The sequence below is a fragment of the Phyllobates terribilis genome, unplaced genomic scaffold, assembly GCF_046119375.1.
Source record: "Phyllobates terribilis strain yellow unplaced genomic scaffold, ASM4611937v1 Scaffold_12__6_contigs__length_324123572, whole genome shotgun sequence".
Lineage (NCBI taxonomy): Eukaryota > Metazoa > Chordata > Amphibia > Anura > Dendrobatidae > Phyllobates > Phyllobates terribilis.
In genome coordinates this window covers 161948935-161964357 of record NW_027362772.1, presented here as the reverse complement: position 1 = coordinate 161964357, position 15423 = coordinate 161948935, and the positions used below count along the sequence as shown (strand labels likewise).

Sequence of the window (15423 nt, the reverse complement as noted above, 5' to 3'; positions counted from 1 at the left end):
GAAGGCGACGGTGGGAAAGTGTCACAACAGGTGGACGACGATGAGACACAATTGCCAGAAAGTCAGGAGGAGGACCAGAGTGCGGAAGTGGAAGACGAGGTGGTGGATGATATAGTAACTGACCCAACCTGGCAGGAGGACATGCAGAGCAAGGACAGCAGCACACAGGGGGAGGGAGGCAGAGCACCCCAATAGGCAGAAAGAAGCAGTGTGGTGACCGCAGACAGAAGGCAGGCAACCGTTCCCCGTAACACCAACACAAAGAAAGTTGCCAGTACAACTTTTAGGTCTTCCCGAGTCTGGTTGTTTTTAAAGACTCTGCCAAAAAACCCAAAAAGGCCATTTGCACCACCTGCCAGGCCAGCATCAGCAGGGGTGGCAAAACAACCAGCCTGACCACCACCAGCATGATCAGGCACATGGCAGCAAAGCTCCCGACTTTGCTGGCCGAACCCCAGGGTCCAGGAATAGTGTCTGCAGGTGGCACCATTGCTTCTTCCGCTGTTGTGCATGCAATCCAATCCCCTGTCCATGGTGTATGCGAAGATGCCTCCTGCCCTGCACCTGTCGTTGCACACTCTCAAGTAGCAGCATCAGGAAGCACGTCCTGGTCCTTGCCCCAGTGCAGCGTTCAGTTGTCCATACCCTAGTCCTTGGAATGCAAGCGCAAATACGCAGCCAATGCCCCACAGGCCACACTACTAAATTCTTACATTTCATGACTGCTTGCTCTCGAAATGTTGCCTTTTTGGAGACGGAAGCATTCCGCAACCTGATGGTGGCGGCCGTCCCCGGGCACTCGGTCCCCAGCCGCCACTATTTTTCCCAGTGTGCCGTACCCGCATTACACAAGCACGTGTCCCAAAACATTAGCTGTGCCCTCAACAACGCAGCTACAGGGAAAGTCCACCTAACCACGGACACATGGACAAGTGCTTGTGGGCAGGGACGGTACATCTCGCTGATGGTACACTGGGTTAACATAGTGGAAGCTGGGACCCAGTCGGACCTTGGGACGGAACACGTCCTCCCGACGCCAAGGATTGCGGGCCCTAGGTCAATCAGGGTTGCTTCCACGGACTACAGCATCTGCACCTCATCCTCCTCAGCCTCCCCCTCCTCTTCAGCCTCCATCTCCGAAATGACCACATCAGTCACAAGCTGGAAGCACTGCAGCACTGCTTCGGCCAAGCGGCAACAGGCTGTGCTGAAGCTAATACGCTTAGGTGACAAACCACACAATGCTGAAGAGTTGTGGACAGCTCTGAAAGGGCAGGCAGATCCGTGGCTCACACCGCTGAACCTACAGCCAGGCATGGTCGTGTGTGACAATAGTCGGAACCTGGTGGCGGCTCTGAGGCGAGGCAAGCTCACACACATACCATGCCTGGCCCATGTGCTTAACCTCATGGTTCAGCGGTTTCTAAAATCCTACCTGGATCTGCCGGATCTGCTTGTTAAAGTATGCCAACTGTGTGCACATGTTAGAAAGTCACCTACAGCTTCCACCGCCCTTGCTGGGTTTCAGCTTCTGGCTCACAGACTGGTGTGTGATGCCCCCACGCGTTGGAACTCTACACTACAGATGTTGGGAAGGATTTGTGAGCAGAAGAGGGCATTTGTTGAGTACCAGCAACAACAAGGCCATTGGTATTCAGTTCAGACTCCACACATAAGACTTCAGGAGTGGACATGGATGTCAGACATATGTACCATCCTCCAAAACTTTGAGGACTCCACCAATGTGGTGAGAAGCGATGACGCCATAATTAGCATCACCATCCCGCTTCTCTGTCTTCTGAAATGCTCTCTGCTCACAATCAAAGAGGATGCATTGCAGGCGGAGCACGATGAGATGGAGCAAGGAACCATGCAGGGTGATTACACACAGCCCAGCCTCATCTCATCCCACCGTGGATTGGGGGACAATGAGGAAGAGGAGGGGGAGGAAGAACAGGAGCTAGTTTCATGCGCTATAGACGGTACTACCTGCACAGCTGTCATACCGTCTGTTCAGCGTGGATGGCCAGAGGACAGAGAGTAGGACGAGGAGGAGAGCATGGTCAGTCATCCTCTTGGTGAGGACACGGAAGTCTTGCCTGTTAGTAGTCTGGCACGGATGGCTGAGTTTATGTTACGCTGCCTTTCCCATGACCCCCGCGTTCTCAAAATTTTTGGTGACATTCATTACTGGTCGGTGACACTTCTAGACCCACAGTACAAGGAGAACTTTATATCTCTTATTCCTGAGGCGGACAGGTCTGCAAAAATGGGGCTATACCAGAAGGCCCTTGTTGCAGAACTATTAAAAAAATTCCCATCTGAAAACGTTGGCAGCAGAGGTCACGCTTCGTTGGACAACCAAGGAGTACAGGCGAGAGAGACACAACTTCAATCCAGCAGAGGCAGGGGAACACTGTCAAAGTTCTGGGAGAATTTTCTCAGCCCCTCCCATCGCACAAGCCCTGTGGCGAGGGATACTCTCACAAGGAGTGCAAAGTTTGGGAAGATGCTGAGGGAGTACCTTGCCGACCGTACCAATGTCCTCCGTGATTCCTCTGTGCCTTATAATTATTGGGTATCCAAGCTGGATACGTGGAATGAACTGGCTCTCTATGCCTTGGAGGTCCTGGCCTGCCCTTGCCCCCAGCTTTTCATCAGAGCGGGTTTTTAGTGCCGCTGGTAGAATTATAACTGATAAGCGCATCCGCCTGTCAACTGAAAATGCTGACAGGCTGACTCTTATAAAAATGAACAAGGGCTGGATTGGGCTAGACTTCTCAACACCACCGAATGATAGCAGCATAACATAAACTCAAATACAGTGTATTTTCTTGGGAGGTGTTTTTCCCATGCACCTTTTCACACCCAGACATGGGTATACGCTTCATGATTTGGGCTATTTGCTCTTGTCCTCCTCCTTCTCCTCATCCTCCACCACCATATCACCATGGTGACCGTGGTCCATGATGCAACACCCAAATAATTTTTTTAAAGGGTGTTTATGATGCCCGTAAAAAAATCGTTTTATACAGCATGTTCATGTATACCCCCCAGGGGTAAATGTTTGTCAGACCATACACTTAGTGCATGGGCATTACAAGTATAGGAGACCCGCTCCTTTCTAATGGGAACATTTTTTATGAGGCCCTCCTCCACGTCTCTTCCAAGGGGCATTGGAGTGCCTCCCAATTTTTGGCAGCCCTTACATTCACTGCATAGATCAACACTTTGGGAGACCCACTTCTTAATGGGAACATTTTTTCATGAGGCCCTCTACGTCTCTTCCAAGGGGCATTGGAGTGCCTTCAAATTTTTGGGAACCCTTGCATTCACTGCACAGGCAAGCACAATGGGAGACCCACTTCCTAATAATGGGAACATTTTTTCATGAGGCCCTCCACGTCTCTTCCAAGGGGCATTGGAGTGCCTCCAAATTTTTGGCAACCCTTGCATTCACTGCATAGGCAAACACAATGGGAGACCCACTTCCTAATAATGGGAACATTGTTTTCAGGAGTCCCTTTGATCTCCACGTCTCTTCCAATGGGCATTGGAGTGCCTCCAAATTTTTGGCAACCCTTGCATTCACTGCATAGGCAAACACAATGGGAGACCTACTTCCTAATAATGGGAACATTGTTTTCAGGAGGCCCTCCTCTAAGTCTCTTCAAAGTGGTATCGGAGTGCGTCCAAATTTTGGGCAGCCCTGCCACTCACTGCATACGCAATAACAGTATAGGAGACCCACTCTGTAGTAATGGGAGCAATAAAACATAGACGGCTGATGGCTCACTAAGAATAGTGAGGGCCGACTGCTGGCCCTATAAAAATAGGTTTTGTGACTTTCAGAGTCCCTCCTTCATAACTTAAACAGGATGTGTCTGATGATGTGTCACACACCACATGGCCAGATAAGGTTGTACAATGTTAAAATGACATTTCCTGGTGAATACATTTGTCACGGTTGAAATCAATACAAAAGTGAAAAAACGCATCAAAAACGCTACGTGTGAACATAGCCCAAGGTGTGGAGGAGCATTTTTGTTTGTGGTTATTTATTTTGCTTTATATACAAGTTATTACCCTGGAAAGGATGTTCCTTAACATATTTCCCAGGAAAATCCATTTTGGTTTTGTTTTAGTATGTTTTATTCTGAGTCCGTAAAAGTGGTGTAATACTCTGACCACGTTCTTGACAGAAGTGATCTGGGAGTCAGAGATGCTTCCAGGGGTCTTCCCCATGCTGTCCCCATGTCATTTGAGCACTGTTCCCATCAATTTGGGCAATTTTTAGGCCCTCTGCAGACCGCTGGGGGGAGCTGCCTGAAAAATGCTCGAGTTTCCCATAAACTTACATTGGGCTCGTTGCTCGGATCGAGCACCCGAGCATTCCAATTTGCTCGACTCGAGCAACGAGCACCCGAGCATTTTAGTGCTCGTTCATCACTAGTGGCAATGTTTCGGTTACTTGAGAAAGGTTCATGGGCTATTAAAGGTCCTTTTTTCTTTTTGCTAATTTTGGAGTGCTACCTATTTTTCATTTCTTATCTATCTATCTATTATCTATCTATCATCTATCTATCTATCTATCTATCTATCTATCATCTATCTATCTATCATCTCCCGCCTCGATTACTGCAACCTCCTGCTCTGTGGCCTCCCTTCCAACACTCTCGCACCCCTCCAATCCATCCTAAACTCTGCTGCCCGACTAATCCACCTGTCCCCCCGCTATTCTCCGGCCTCTCCTCTCTGTCAATCTCTTCACTGGCTTCCCATTGCCCAGAGACTCCAGTTCAAAACCCTAACCATGACATACAAAGCCACCCACAACCTGTCTCCTCCATATATCTCTGACCTAGTCTCCCGCTACATACCCGCACGCAACCTCCGATCCTCACAAGATCTCCTTCTCTACTCCCCTCTAATCTCCTCCTCCCACAATCGCATACAAGATTTCTCCCGAGCTTCCCCTCTACTCTGGAACTCTCTACCCCAACACATCAGACTCTCGTCGACCGTGGAAACCTTCAAAAAGAGCCTGAAGACGCTCCTCTTTCGACAAGCCTACAAGCTGCAGTATCCACCACTCCACAAATAATGCTGCACGACCAGCTCTACCCTCACCTACTGTATCCTCACTAGTGTTGAGCGATACCTTCCGATATCAGGAAATATCGTATCGGATTGGATCGGACCGATACCCAAAAAGTATCGGATATCGCCGATTCCGATACCGGAAACCAATGCAAGTCAATGGGACACAAATATCGGAATGAAAATAAACCCTTTCTTTCCTTGTAGGTTAATTCTACATGAAGTAAAACAACTAAGAATAATGTAGAATGTATTACGTGAAAAGCCGGCAATTCATCAGCGGCATACACCGGTACCCGACAATTTACAACAGAAAGAATAGAGCTTCACACACAGATTAGATAGATAGAAACATGTCAGTCACATATATATGAAGTACAGTGACAGTGTTGCTTACTGTACTTGTCATTTAGTGTAAAGAATTTATTTAAAAAAATAATTGTGTTTTCATGCACTGTCTCTTTAAAAAAGCCGGCCGACAATTCAGCATCTGTACCCGACAATTTATAACAGACAGAATAGAGCTTCACACATAGATTAGATAGATAGAAACATGTCAGTCACATATATATGAAGTACAGTGACAGTGTTGCTTACTGTACTTGTCATTTAGTGTAAAGGATTTATTTAAAAATATAATAGTGTTTTCATGCACCGTCTCTTTAAAAAAGCCGGCCGGCAATTCAGCAGCGGTACCCGACAATTTAGAATAGAAGGAATAGAGAATCATACATAGATTAGATAGATAGAAACATGTCAGTCACATATATATGAAGTACAGTGACAGTGTTGATTACTGTACTTGTCATTTAGTGTTAAAATAAAGGATTTATTTAAAAAAAAATTGGCGTGGGGTTCCCCTTAATTTTAGTCTCTAGCGGAGGTTAAGCAGACGGCTGGGGCAGATGTTTGAAGCCTGGGAAGTGGGTAATACCCACGGAGCTTCCCAGACTACTAATATCAGCCCCCAGCTGAATACCTAGCCTTTACTAGCTATTAAAATGGGGGACTCCCCCCAAAAAATGACGTGGGGTACCCCCTATTTAATAGCTAGCAAAGGCTAGGCAGACAGCTGGGGGCTGATATTAATAGCCCAGGAAGGGTGCCATGAATATTGGCCCCCTCCCAGGCTAGAAACACCAGCCGTCAGCCGCCCCAGAAATGGCGCATCCATAGGATGCGCCAACTCTGGCACTTAGCCTCGCTCTTCCACGCTGCCCTGGTGTGGTGGCAGGGGGTAATAGGGTTGGGGTTCATGTCAGCGACAGCTGCCATGAAGCCCAGGTTAGTAATGATGGGCGTCTATAAGACACCCCCATTACTAACCTACAAAGTGTTAAAAAGAAAAAACACACTACACCCAGAAAAAAATAATTTATTTGAAATAAAACACACCATTTTATTTAATTCTTAGTTTACTAAAAAAAAATAGTTACCTGTCCACGTTCCTGCGCTGATCTCCCATGCACAGCTGTCACATCTGGAGATGGTGACAGCTGTGCATGGCTGCTGTAAGCTCACACTGCCGGGAACACGTCCGGGAGCCACTGACTGAGGTCACCGGAGTGCATTCAGGCAGCGCAGCTCCGGAGACCTCCTTTACGGCACTGCTGTACCGTGGGAATTTCTCACGATACAGCAGGGCCGTAAAGGAGCTAACCGGAGCAGCGCTGGCTGACTCCGGCGAACCCGCTTATGCAATGACGGGGCTGCTTTACGGCCCCGTCATTCTAGCGGCGGCAGCGGTTCAGAGCGGTCACATTCTATGTGGCTGCTCTAAACTGGAGATCTTCGTGGGACACTCGTGGACTACTACGGAGGGCTAAGGATAAGGTTGTGGTTTATTATTTTATATTTTATTACAGGAGATCGATGGCTTCGGGGAATTAGGTGTCTAGGTGAGTATAGGTGTAGTTTTTTATTTTTTACTTTATTTTAGGTGGCGATCGGCGGGGACAGGTAATGTATGAACTAATTTATTGTAGGCAACCACTGGCCACCAATGACATGTATTTAAAATTTATTGGGGACACAGTAGGGCAATTTAAATAGCAGGATCAGGCTGATGGGAACTACTGCTCCCATCGAGCTGATCCTGCTGGCACGAGTGGACGGGGGACAGACATAGGCCGATGGGAGTAGTAGTGTCACATCGGCCTATGTCTGCCTGCACGCACACACCCGCAGACATCGCACAGACACCGCACACACTCGCAGACATCGCGCAGACACCGCACACACCCGCAGACATCACACAGACACCGCACACACTCGCAGACATCGCACAGACACTGCACACACTCGCAGACATCGCACAGACACCGCGCACACCCGCACACATCGCACAGACACCGCACACACCCGCAGACATCGCACACACCCGCAGACATCGCACAGACACCCCGCACACACTCGCAGACACACGCACAGACACCCCGCACACACTCGCAGACACACGCACAGACACCCACACACACCAATCATGACGGGTCTGGGAGGTGAGGCTAACCTGTGCGGCCATGGGAAAGTTCATGTGAGTTCATGCAATGCAGTCAAGCATGAACTCACATGAACCCTCTGAGGGCACCGCGGCTACTTCAAATGAACAGCTGATCAGCATCACCTGATACCTCAGCTGTCCATTTGAAATAACCGGCGGGAAAGCGCAGCACAGAATGGGAAAGCCAGCGGTGAAGTCTTTTCACTGCCGGCTTCCCCGCCCGGGTCCTTCGCTCCCCGGTCCTTGGTGCTGCGCTCCCCGCCCGGTCCTAACTTATGATCGGGATGGGAGGTGGCGAGGGGAGCGGAGGATCGGGGTGGGAGGCTGCAGGGAAGCAGTATGGGGCTGTGTGATTGTTTAAAAGCCGGCGGCTTTTTACCGCCCGCCGGCTTTTAAAAGATCAGGAGAATTCTCCTACGCTGGGATGGCATTCTGATGACAGGCTGGATCTCAGCTGAGCGCTGCCATCCAGCTTGTCATCCTTCAGAGACACTGCAGAGAGCAGGCATTATGGGAACTTCCGATTCCGGTATTCGATATTGTAAAAGTATCGGAATTAAGTATCGGAATTCCGATACCGCGAATATCGGCAGATACCCGATATTTCAGTATCGGAATGCTCAACACTAATCCTCACCCATCCCTTGTAGATTGTGAGCCCTCGCGGGCAGGGTCCTCGCTCCTCCTGTACCAGTCGCCATCACATTGTGTTCAAGATTATTGTAATTGTTCTTGTATGTATACACCTTCTTCACATGTAAAGTGCCATGGAATAAATGGCGCTATAATAATAAATAATAATAATAATAATAATAATCTATCTATCTATCTATCATTTATCTATCTATCATCTATCTATATATTATCTATCTATCTATTATCTATCTATCATCTATCTATATATCTATCTATTATCTATCTATCTATTATATATCTATCTATCTATCATCTATCTATCTATCTATCATCTATCTATATATTATCTATCTATCTATTATCTATCTATCATCTATCTATCTATATATCTATCTATTATCTATCTATATATTATCTATCTATCTATTATCTATCTATCATCTATCTATATATCTATCTATTATCTATCTATCTATTATATATCTATCTATCTATCATCTATCTATCTATCTATCTATCTATATATTATCTATCTATCTATTATCTATCTATCATCTATCTATCTATCTATCTATATATCTATCTATTATCTATCTATATATTATATATCTATCTATTATCTATCTATCTATCTGTCTATCTATCTATCATCTATCTATTATCTATCTCATATCTATCTATTATCTATCTATCTATATATCTATCTATCTATTATCTATCTCATATATATCTATCTATCTATCTAGCACATATCTTTTATCTATTATCTATCTATCTAATATCTTTCTATCTTTTACATATAAGCGTAAGGCTGTATTCACACATTCAGTTTTTTTCTATTAGTCAAAGCCAGTTATGGATCGAAAAGGAAGTAAAAATGCAAAGGAAGGAAACATTTTACATCTTCTCTCTCTGCAACAAAAATCACAAGTGTGTGTCTCAAACCTGATGGAGCTTGATCTTAACAACATGATTAATTCTCATTAGCATTTAATATTTATGCCAATATTGCTACACAGAAAACAGAGAGGAATGCTATTGCAAAATATTTATTCTCGAGATTTGTCTATGGGGCTGAATTATTTTCATTCATATATCTTTTGATTCATGCAGATAATTATTGCATTATATATTTTTTGAATTATATTAAGCACAATACTAATTGGTTAATAAATAATATTATTTATTAGGGGTTTTGTCATATATATATATATATCAATCTATCTATATATATATATATATATATATATCTATATCTATATAGATAGATAGATAGATAGATAGATATGTCTATATATACTGTGTGTATATATATATATTTATATATATATATATATATATAAATATATATATTCTAATGAAATTAAAGATATATATATATAAATACATAGCACATTGATGTAACTTGTAAATGCAATTACTCACATTTAAATTCCAGAACTTCTTGCTCTGTTGCTACGAAGGCTTGAAGAACACGCGGAGCAGGGCACAGGGTTCCTATACTGGGGAGGGATAATGTCAGAGAAGTAAGCTGAAGCCTGGGAGACTTGTGTATCACTGTGTCTTTTATAAGGACAATAATAGACTCAGGAGAGCCATGCAACAATGAAATTGCACAAGGTATATATCATAGTTCAATGCAATGAGGTCCTCAGCACTTGCTATTTTCAAGAGTCTGACGCAAAAGGTCCTTACAATGGATTTGCAAGAGGTTGCACTCATTGTCTGTTCTTTGGTGGAGAAACATGCTCAGAAATGATACATCTGTTTATTTGTTAATGAACGGTCTACTTGGGTTCATATACTATGCATTTGGTGTGGAGTGGCCTAATGTATGGTTGCCGGACCCCTCTTTTCTAGACTAACTAGGATCTGTTTTTCAACACGAAAACTCCAGGCCGTATGTTGCTGTTGTTACTGTGAGCAGCCTGAGTGACTGCAGCGTCTCCTGACTAGTGTTGAGCCACCCCTGTAGTGTTCGAGTTCGGTTCGGTTCATCGAACACCCGTGTGTTCACCGAACTGTTCGTCGAACTGTTCGTCGAACACCTTCGAACACCGTTAAAACCAATGGCAGGCAAACAAAAACACATAGAAACACATAGAAAACATCTTCAAAGGTGTCCAAAAGCTGACAAACTGTTCTGAAGACACAATTAACACATGGAAAAGTGACAAGTACATATAGTCATGCGAAAAGAAAAGAGGTGGAGGAGTAAAAAGAGGGGGAGACACAGATATAGGCATGTCATGCCCTTCTAAAATCCAAAAAGTGAGAAGCCGACACGTTCAGTCTGCTCCTGCCCGTGCCACCTCCGTGTTGCCGGGTTTGTGCCAGAGCCGCGGTGAACCCTGACGGCCAGCCCCCCTCTCCCAATACTGGTGCCTGTCCGCTGGTGGGTCGAGCGAGCCCCCCTGTGGTGGAGGCAGCTCTAAGCTTTTTAATTTAAATTGTCTCTCTAATTTGAATGAGTACACTTTAAATCCATTTACAAGGATCTATTGGAGGGCAAGTCTCATGCCAGCAGCCGCGTAATTCCAGCTCCAGTAGCGTCCACTAAAGCTGCTTCAGTTAAAAAGCTTTTATAAGGATCAAGCTCGGCTGTCCACCGCAAGGCATCCTACTGCCAGTCCCAGCCCCTATGCCTTGGGGTGCCTCCTGATGCTCTTCACTGAGTATCCCGTGGTCCCGAAGCATTTCCTTTGAAAAAATTAAGTGTCAAAACTACAGGTGGTGTAGCTTGCTTAACAGCCGGGATAATCCGCTGACTAGCAGACACTGCTACTAGGCACAAAGTATTTCCTGGGCTAGATGCAGTTAAAAATTTGTAATTAGATACTCTCGTTGGATGCTGAGAAAGCATTCCATAGAGTCTCCTGGCACGCCATATATGATTCTCTTAAAAAGCTTGGGGTAGGGATCTAGGGGACCATTTTATAGCCAAAAGCACGGCCCTGTATCGCAATACGTCACCTAGGCTGAAGATAAATGTAACTGTATTACCCTGAGGGCTCGGTTGCTACAGAGGTATTGCACCTCACCCAGAGGTGTGATATCTCACTCTCAGGTAAGGATGGAGTGTGGATCAGGACCCGACACCTGCATGCATTACACCACATTGCCGTGGGGCAGGGCGACCAATATGCCCCTGAGATGGGCACGACAGTCCCTGTCCCTGGCTGGAGTGGGGGGAGGGAACACTGAGGAAGGGGAACCCTGTAGTGCAGGAGCAGGGAGGAAGCAGTTCCTGGGTGCATTGAGAAGGGAATATAAAAGGTGGGCACCATCTTAGTTCAGTGCAGAGAAGTATGAGCAGAAGTGGCAGGGAGCAGGGGCTCTGCATGAGCTCTGCTCCGGAGGCGGGCCTAGTAACAGAGGCCCAGGCCTGGAAGAGGGAGAAGGAAGGAAGAGGAGCAGAGAAGGCTCCAGGAACGAGGAATGAAGGGATCCCAGGGGTGCGGACGGGCGAGTCGCCACCGTACGCCCGAATCCACCTGCGTGGAGGGGTCAGGCCAAAGGGGGAGACCGGTCCCCGAAACTAGTGGAGGCAGGAAACGACCCTCAGCTAGAAACCGGAGGCTGTGACATTTTATGTGGCGCAGCCCCTCGCTACACCCGCTAGGAAGGCACCACATAGGGTCAGGGAAACTGGCGCCAAGTTTACCAAGAGGAGGCCCGAGGCAGCCGGACAGAAGGGTTGGTAAGAAAGGCCAGACAAAGGACACACAAAGGGGGTCCTGTGAAGCGCTCCAAAGTTATCTGGGAGTTGTCTGAGCCCCTCACCTGGTGAGCACAGTACGACGTGGGCAGCCGTTACCTGCAGACGTGGTCTGGATAATAAGAACTGTGAGTAAAGGCCCTGGACTGCATCACTGACTCCGTGTCGTTACTGCTGCTGCCCTGCACCATCACCCCCATCCTCCGCATACACTGCCCTGAGGCTATACTCCTCCCGTGGGGAGTTATGCTACGCTCTGCTGCACCCACAACACCAGCCTCAGCGGTCTGCCCTGGAGCGGCGGTTCACTCTGACCGCAATCCACGGGTGGTGTAGTCGGACATTTAAACATCAAAACCACATAAATAGTTCCGCCACTGGTTTGACCGCCCTGAGCCACGGAACCGGGTCGCCGCCACGGAGACTACAACCACCAGCATCCACCAAAAAGGGTCCGGCTCCGGGTGTCCCAAGGCCCAGGGGGCGCGTCAGAACATTTTCATCACCTTTCACAATCACCAATGGGACAAGGCAGAGATGTTCTCTGTCCCCTCTCTTATTCATCCTAGTGACGGAGCACCTGCTCTCATCAATTCGCCATAACCCCAATATTAGGTGGATTGAGGTGGGAGGCACCGAGTACAAGTGCTCTCTATTTGCTGATGATGTCCTAGTATATATCACTCAATCACATATATCCATCCATGCTGTTATGGCTGAAATAGATCACTTTGTTACATGGTCAAATTTTAAAATCAATGCAGCGAAGTCTGAGGCCCTCGATGTCTCCCTCCCCAAATCCATATAGGATTCCATCCAGTCCAACTTTCCCTTTGCCTGGCCCTCACAGGGTATCAAATACTTAGGAATTCCTATTCATAGAGACCTCTCCCATCTATGTTATCTTAATTTTGGGCCCTTTATTGAACAACTCCATACAGACCACGGTTGGCAAGTTAGAACTGTAAGATTCACTACGTGAACCACTGGTGTTTTGTGGAAAAGCACATGTACACTGTGTTCCAAATTATTATGCAAAAAGTGTTTAGGAGTGATAAGGGAAGAATTTGTTTGTTTGTCAGTTAAACTCATTGATGGTGATGTGTGTCAGGGCTCTTTATATCACTGTAAGCAATTGCAGACACCTGTGCTAATTAGTTTGGCAGGTGTGTCCAATGAAAGGCAAGACTACTTAAGAAGGCTGTCTCACATTATTAAGCAGCCTACATTTTCTGCCAAAATGGGAAAGAAAAAGGATGTGTCGGCTGCTGAGAAGCAACAAATTGTGGAGTGTTTAGGTCAAGGCATGACTACAATCAACATTGTGCGATGATCAGGATGAAGTGTCTTGGCAATCAAGAAGTATGTAGCTGATTCACAGTACACACGTGTGCGTGCTGATAAGGGCAAATTGAGGACTCTTTCCTACAAGCAATTACGTCAGGTTGAAAGAGCAGCGGCAAAAAAGCCTTGTCATAGCAGCAGACAAGTTTTTGAAGCTGCTGGTGCCTCCAACGTCCCCCGAACAACAAGATGCAGGGTCCTTCAGAGGTTTGCAGCTGTGCATACGCCATCCTGTCGACCTCCTCTATCCACTTCACACAAGCAGAAACGGCTCCAGTGGGCCAAACATTACATGAAGACTGATTTCAAAACTGTTTTGTTCACGGATGAGTGCCATGCAGCGCTCGATGGTCCAGATGGATGGAGTGGAGGATGGCTGGTTGATGGACACCCCACGCAAACACGGCTACAGCGCCAACAAGGAGGAGGTGGAGTAATGTTTTGGGCTGGAATCATGGGGAGAGAGAGATTGTCGGCCCCTTTAGGATCCCTGAAGGCGCTAAAGATGAACTCCATAATGTATGTGGATTTTCTCAAACAGCACTTCCTGCCATGGTTCAAGAAGAAGAACCGTGTATTTCACAGCAAGATCATTTTTTTGCATGATAATGCACCATCTCATGCTGCACATAAAACATCTGCATCTCTGGCTGATATGGGCATAAAAGGGGACAAACTTATGGTGTGACCCCCATGCTCCCCTGACCTCTACCCCATTCAGAACCTCTGGAGCATCATCAAAAGGAGTGTCTATGATGGCGGGAGGCAGTTCACATCTAAGCAACAGCTCTGGGAGGGTATTCTGTCCTCATGCAAAACAATTGAAGCAGAAACCATCCAAAACCTGACAAATTCAATGGACGAGAGAGTTCAGAAGCTCCTTTCGAACAAGGGGTCCTATGTGAAAATGTAGCATCACCTAGAATAAAGTTTTGAGTTGAAAACTGTTTGATTTCAGTTTCTAATAACCTGCTAATGCTTATAATTTCAAAAATGACCATTTTTTTGGTCTTTATTAAAATGAAAAGGTTGATCGAAAAGTTTGGCGGATCTAAGAGTGTGGCAACCCAGTAGTCATGATTACTTCGAATTCTGACAATATGAGGGTCATGTTGCAGGTAGTGCAGCAAGAAGGCACTTATGTGTCTTGCGCATCTCGGAGCCCCAAAATTATTTTCCGGGCTAGATGCAGCTAAAAATTATTATTAATTTTAAATCTGGTGGAGCTTAGTATAGATGGTCTAATAGGATCAGTGCTGCACACTGCTACAAAGCCCAAATTATTTTCCAGCCAAGATACAGATAAACATGATTAGTAATTTTAAATCTGGTGGAGCTTATTATAGATGGCCTAATAGAATCAGTGCTGCACACTGCTACAAAGCCCAAATTATTTTCCAGCCAAGATACAGATAAACATGATTAGTAATTTGAAAGCTTAAAACGGTTGGTAGGGTGATTTTAACCAATCATCCATCTTTTACTCTCCCCAGGATGACACAGGGGTAGAAAAGTCGTTTCGGATCCATGATTTGTTCATCTTTATGAACGTGAGTCTGTCTACATTATCAGTGGAGAGCCGCGTGCGCTTATCTGTCAGCACACCACCAGCAGCGCTGAACACACGTTCAGACAGAACGCTGGCTGCGGGGCATGACAAGATCTCCAAGGCGTAAGTGGATAGCTCCGGCCATTTATCCAGATTGGAAGCCCAAAAGAGCAAGGGTCCAGTGACACAGTCATGGCTTCAATGTTTACTTGGAGATACTCCTGTACCATCGTCTCTAGGCGTTGACTATGTGTCAGACTTCTTGTCTCCTGTGGCCTTGCAAAGGATGGGCTAAAAAAGTGGTGAAATGATTGCGCAAAATTGATGTTACCAGCAGATACTGTGGTTCTGTTATGGTTTGAGTGCTGAACACTTGACGGTCCCACGGTTGGCAAGTTGGAACTGTGAGATTCACTACGTGCACCACTGGTGTTTTGTGGAAAAGCACATGTAAGATTCTGCAACAGTCTCTGCTGATACTCCTGCATGCGTGCATCCCTTTCTATGGCAGGAATAATTTCTGCAAATTTACTTTTGTACCGGGGATCTAACAGTGTGGCAACCCAGTAGTCAGGA

At 46.2% G+C, this 15423-nt stretch overlaps 1 long non-coding RNA gene across 1 annotated transcript in view; it reads right to left on the bottom strand.

Annotated features, from left to right (window-relative positions):
• LOC141173164 (uncharacterized) overlaps positions 1-9777 on the bottom strand; it is a 29359-nt gene extending 19582 nt beyond the window's left edge. The window contains exon 1 of the long non-coding RNA XR_012252600.1: positions 9662-9777. This is a non-coding gene — a long non-coding RNA (uncharacterized lncRNA). The remainder of the gene's footprint in view (positions 1-9661) is intronic.
• Positions 9778-15423: the final 5646 nt, after the last annotated feature.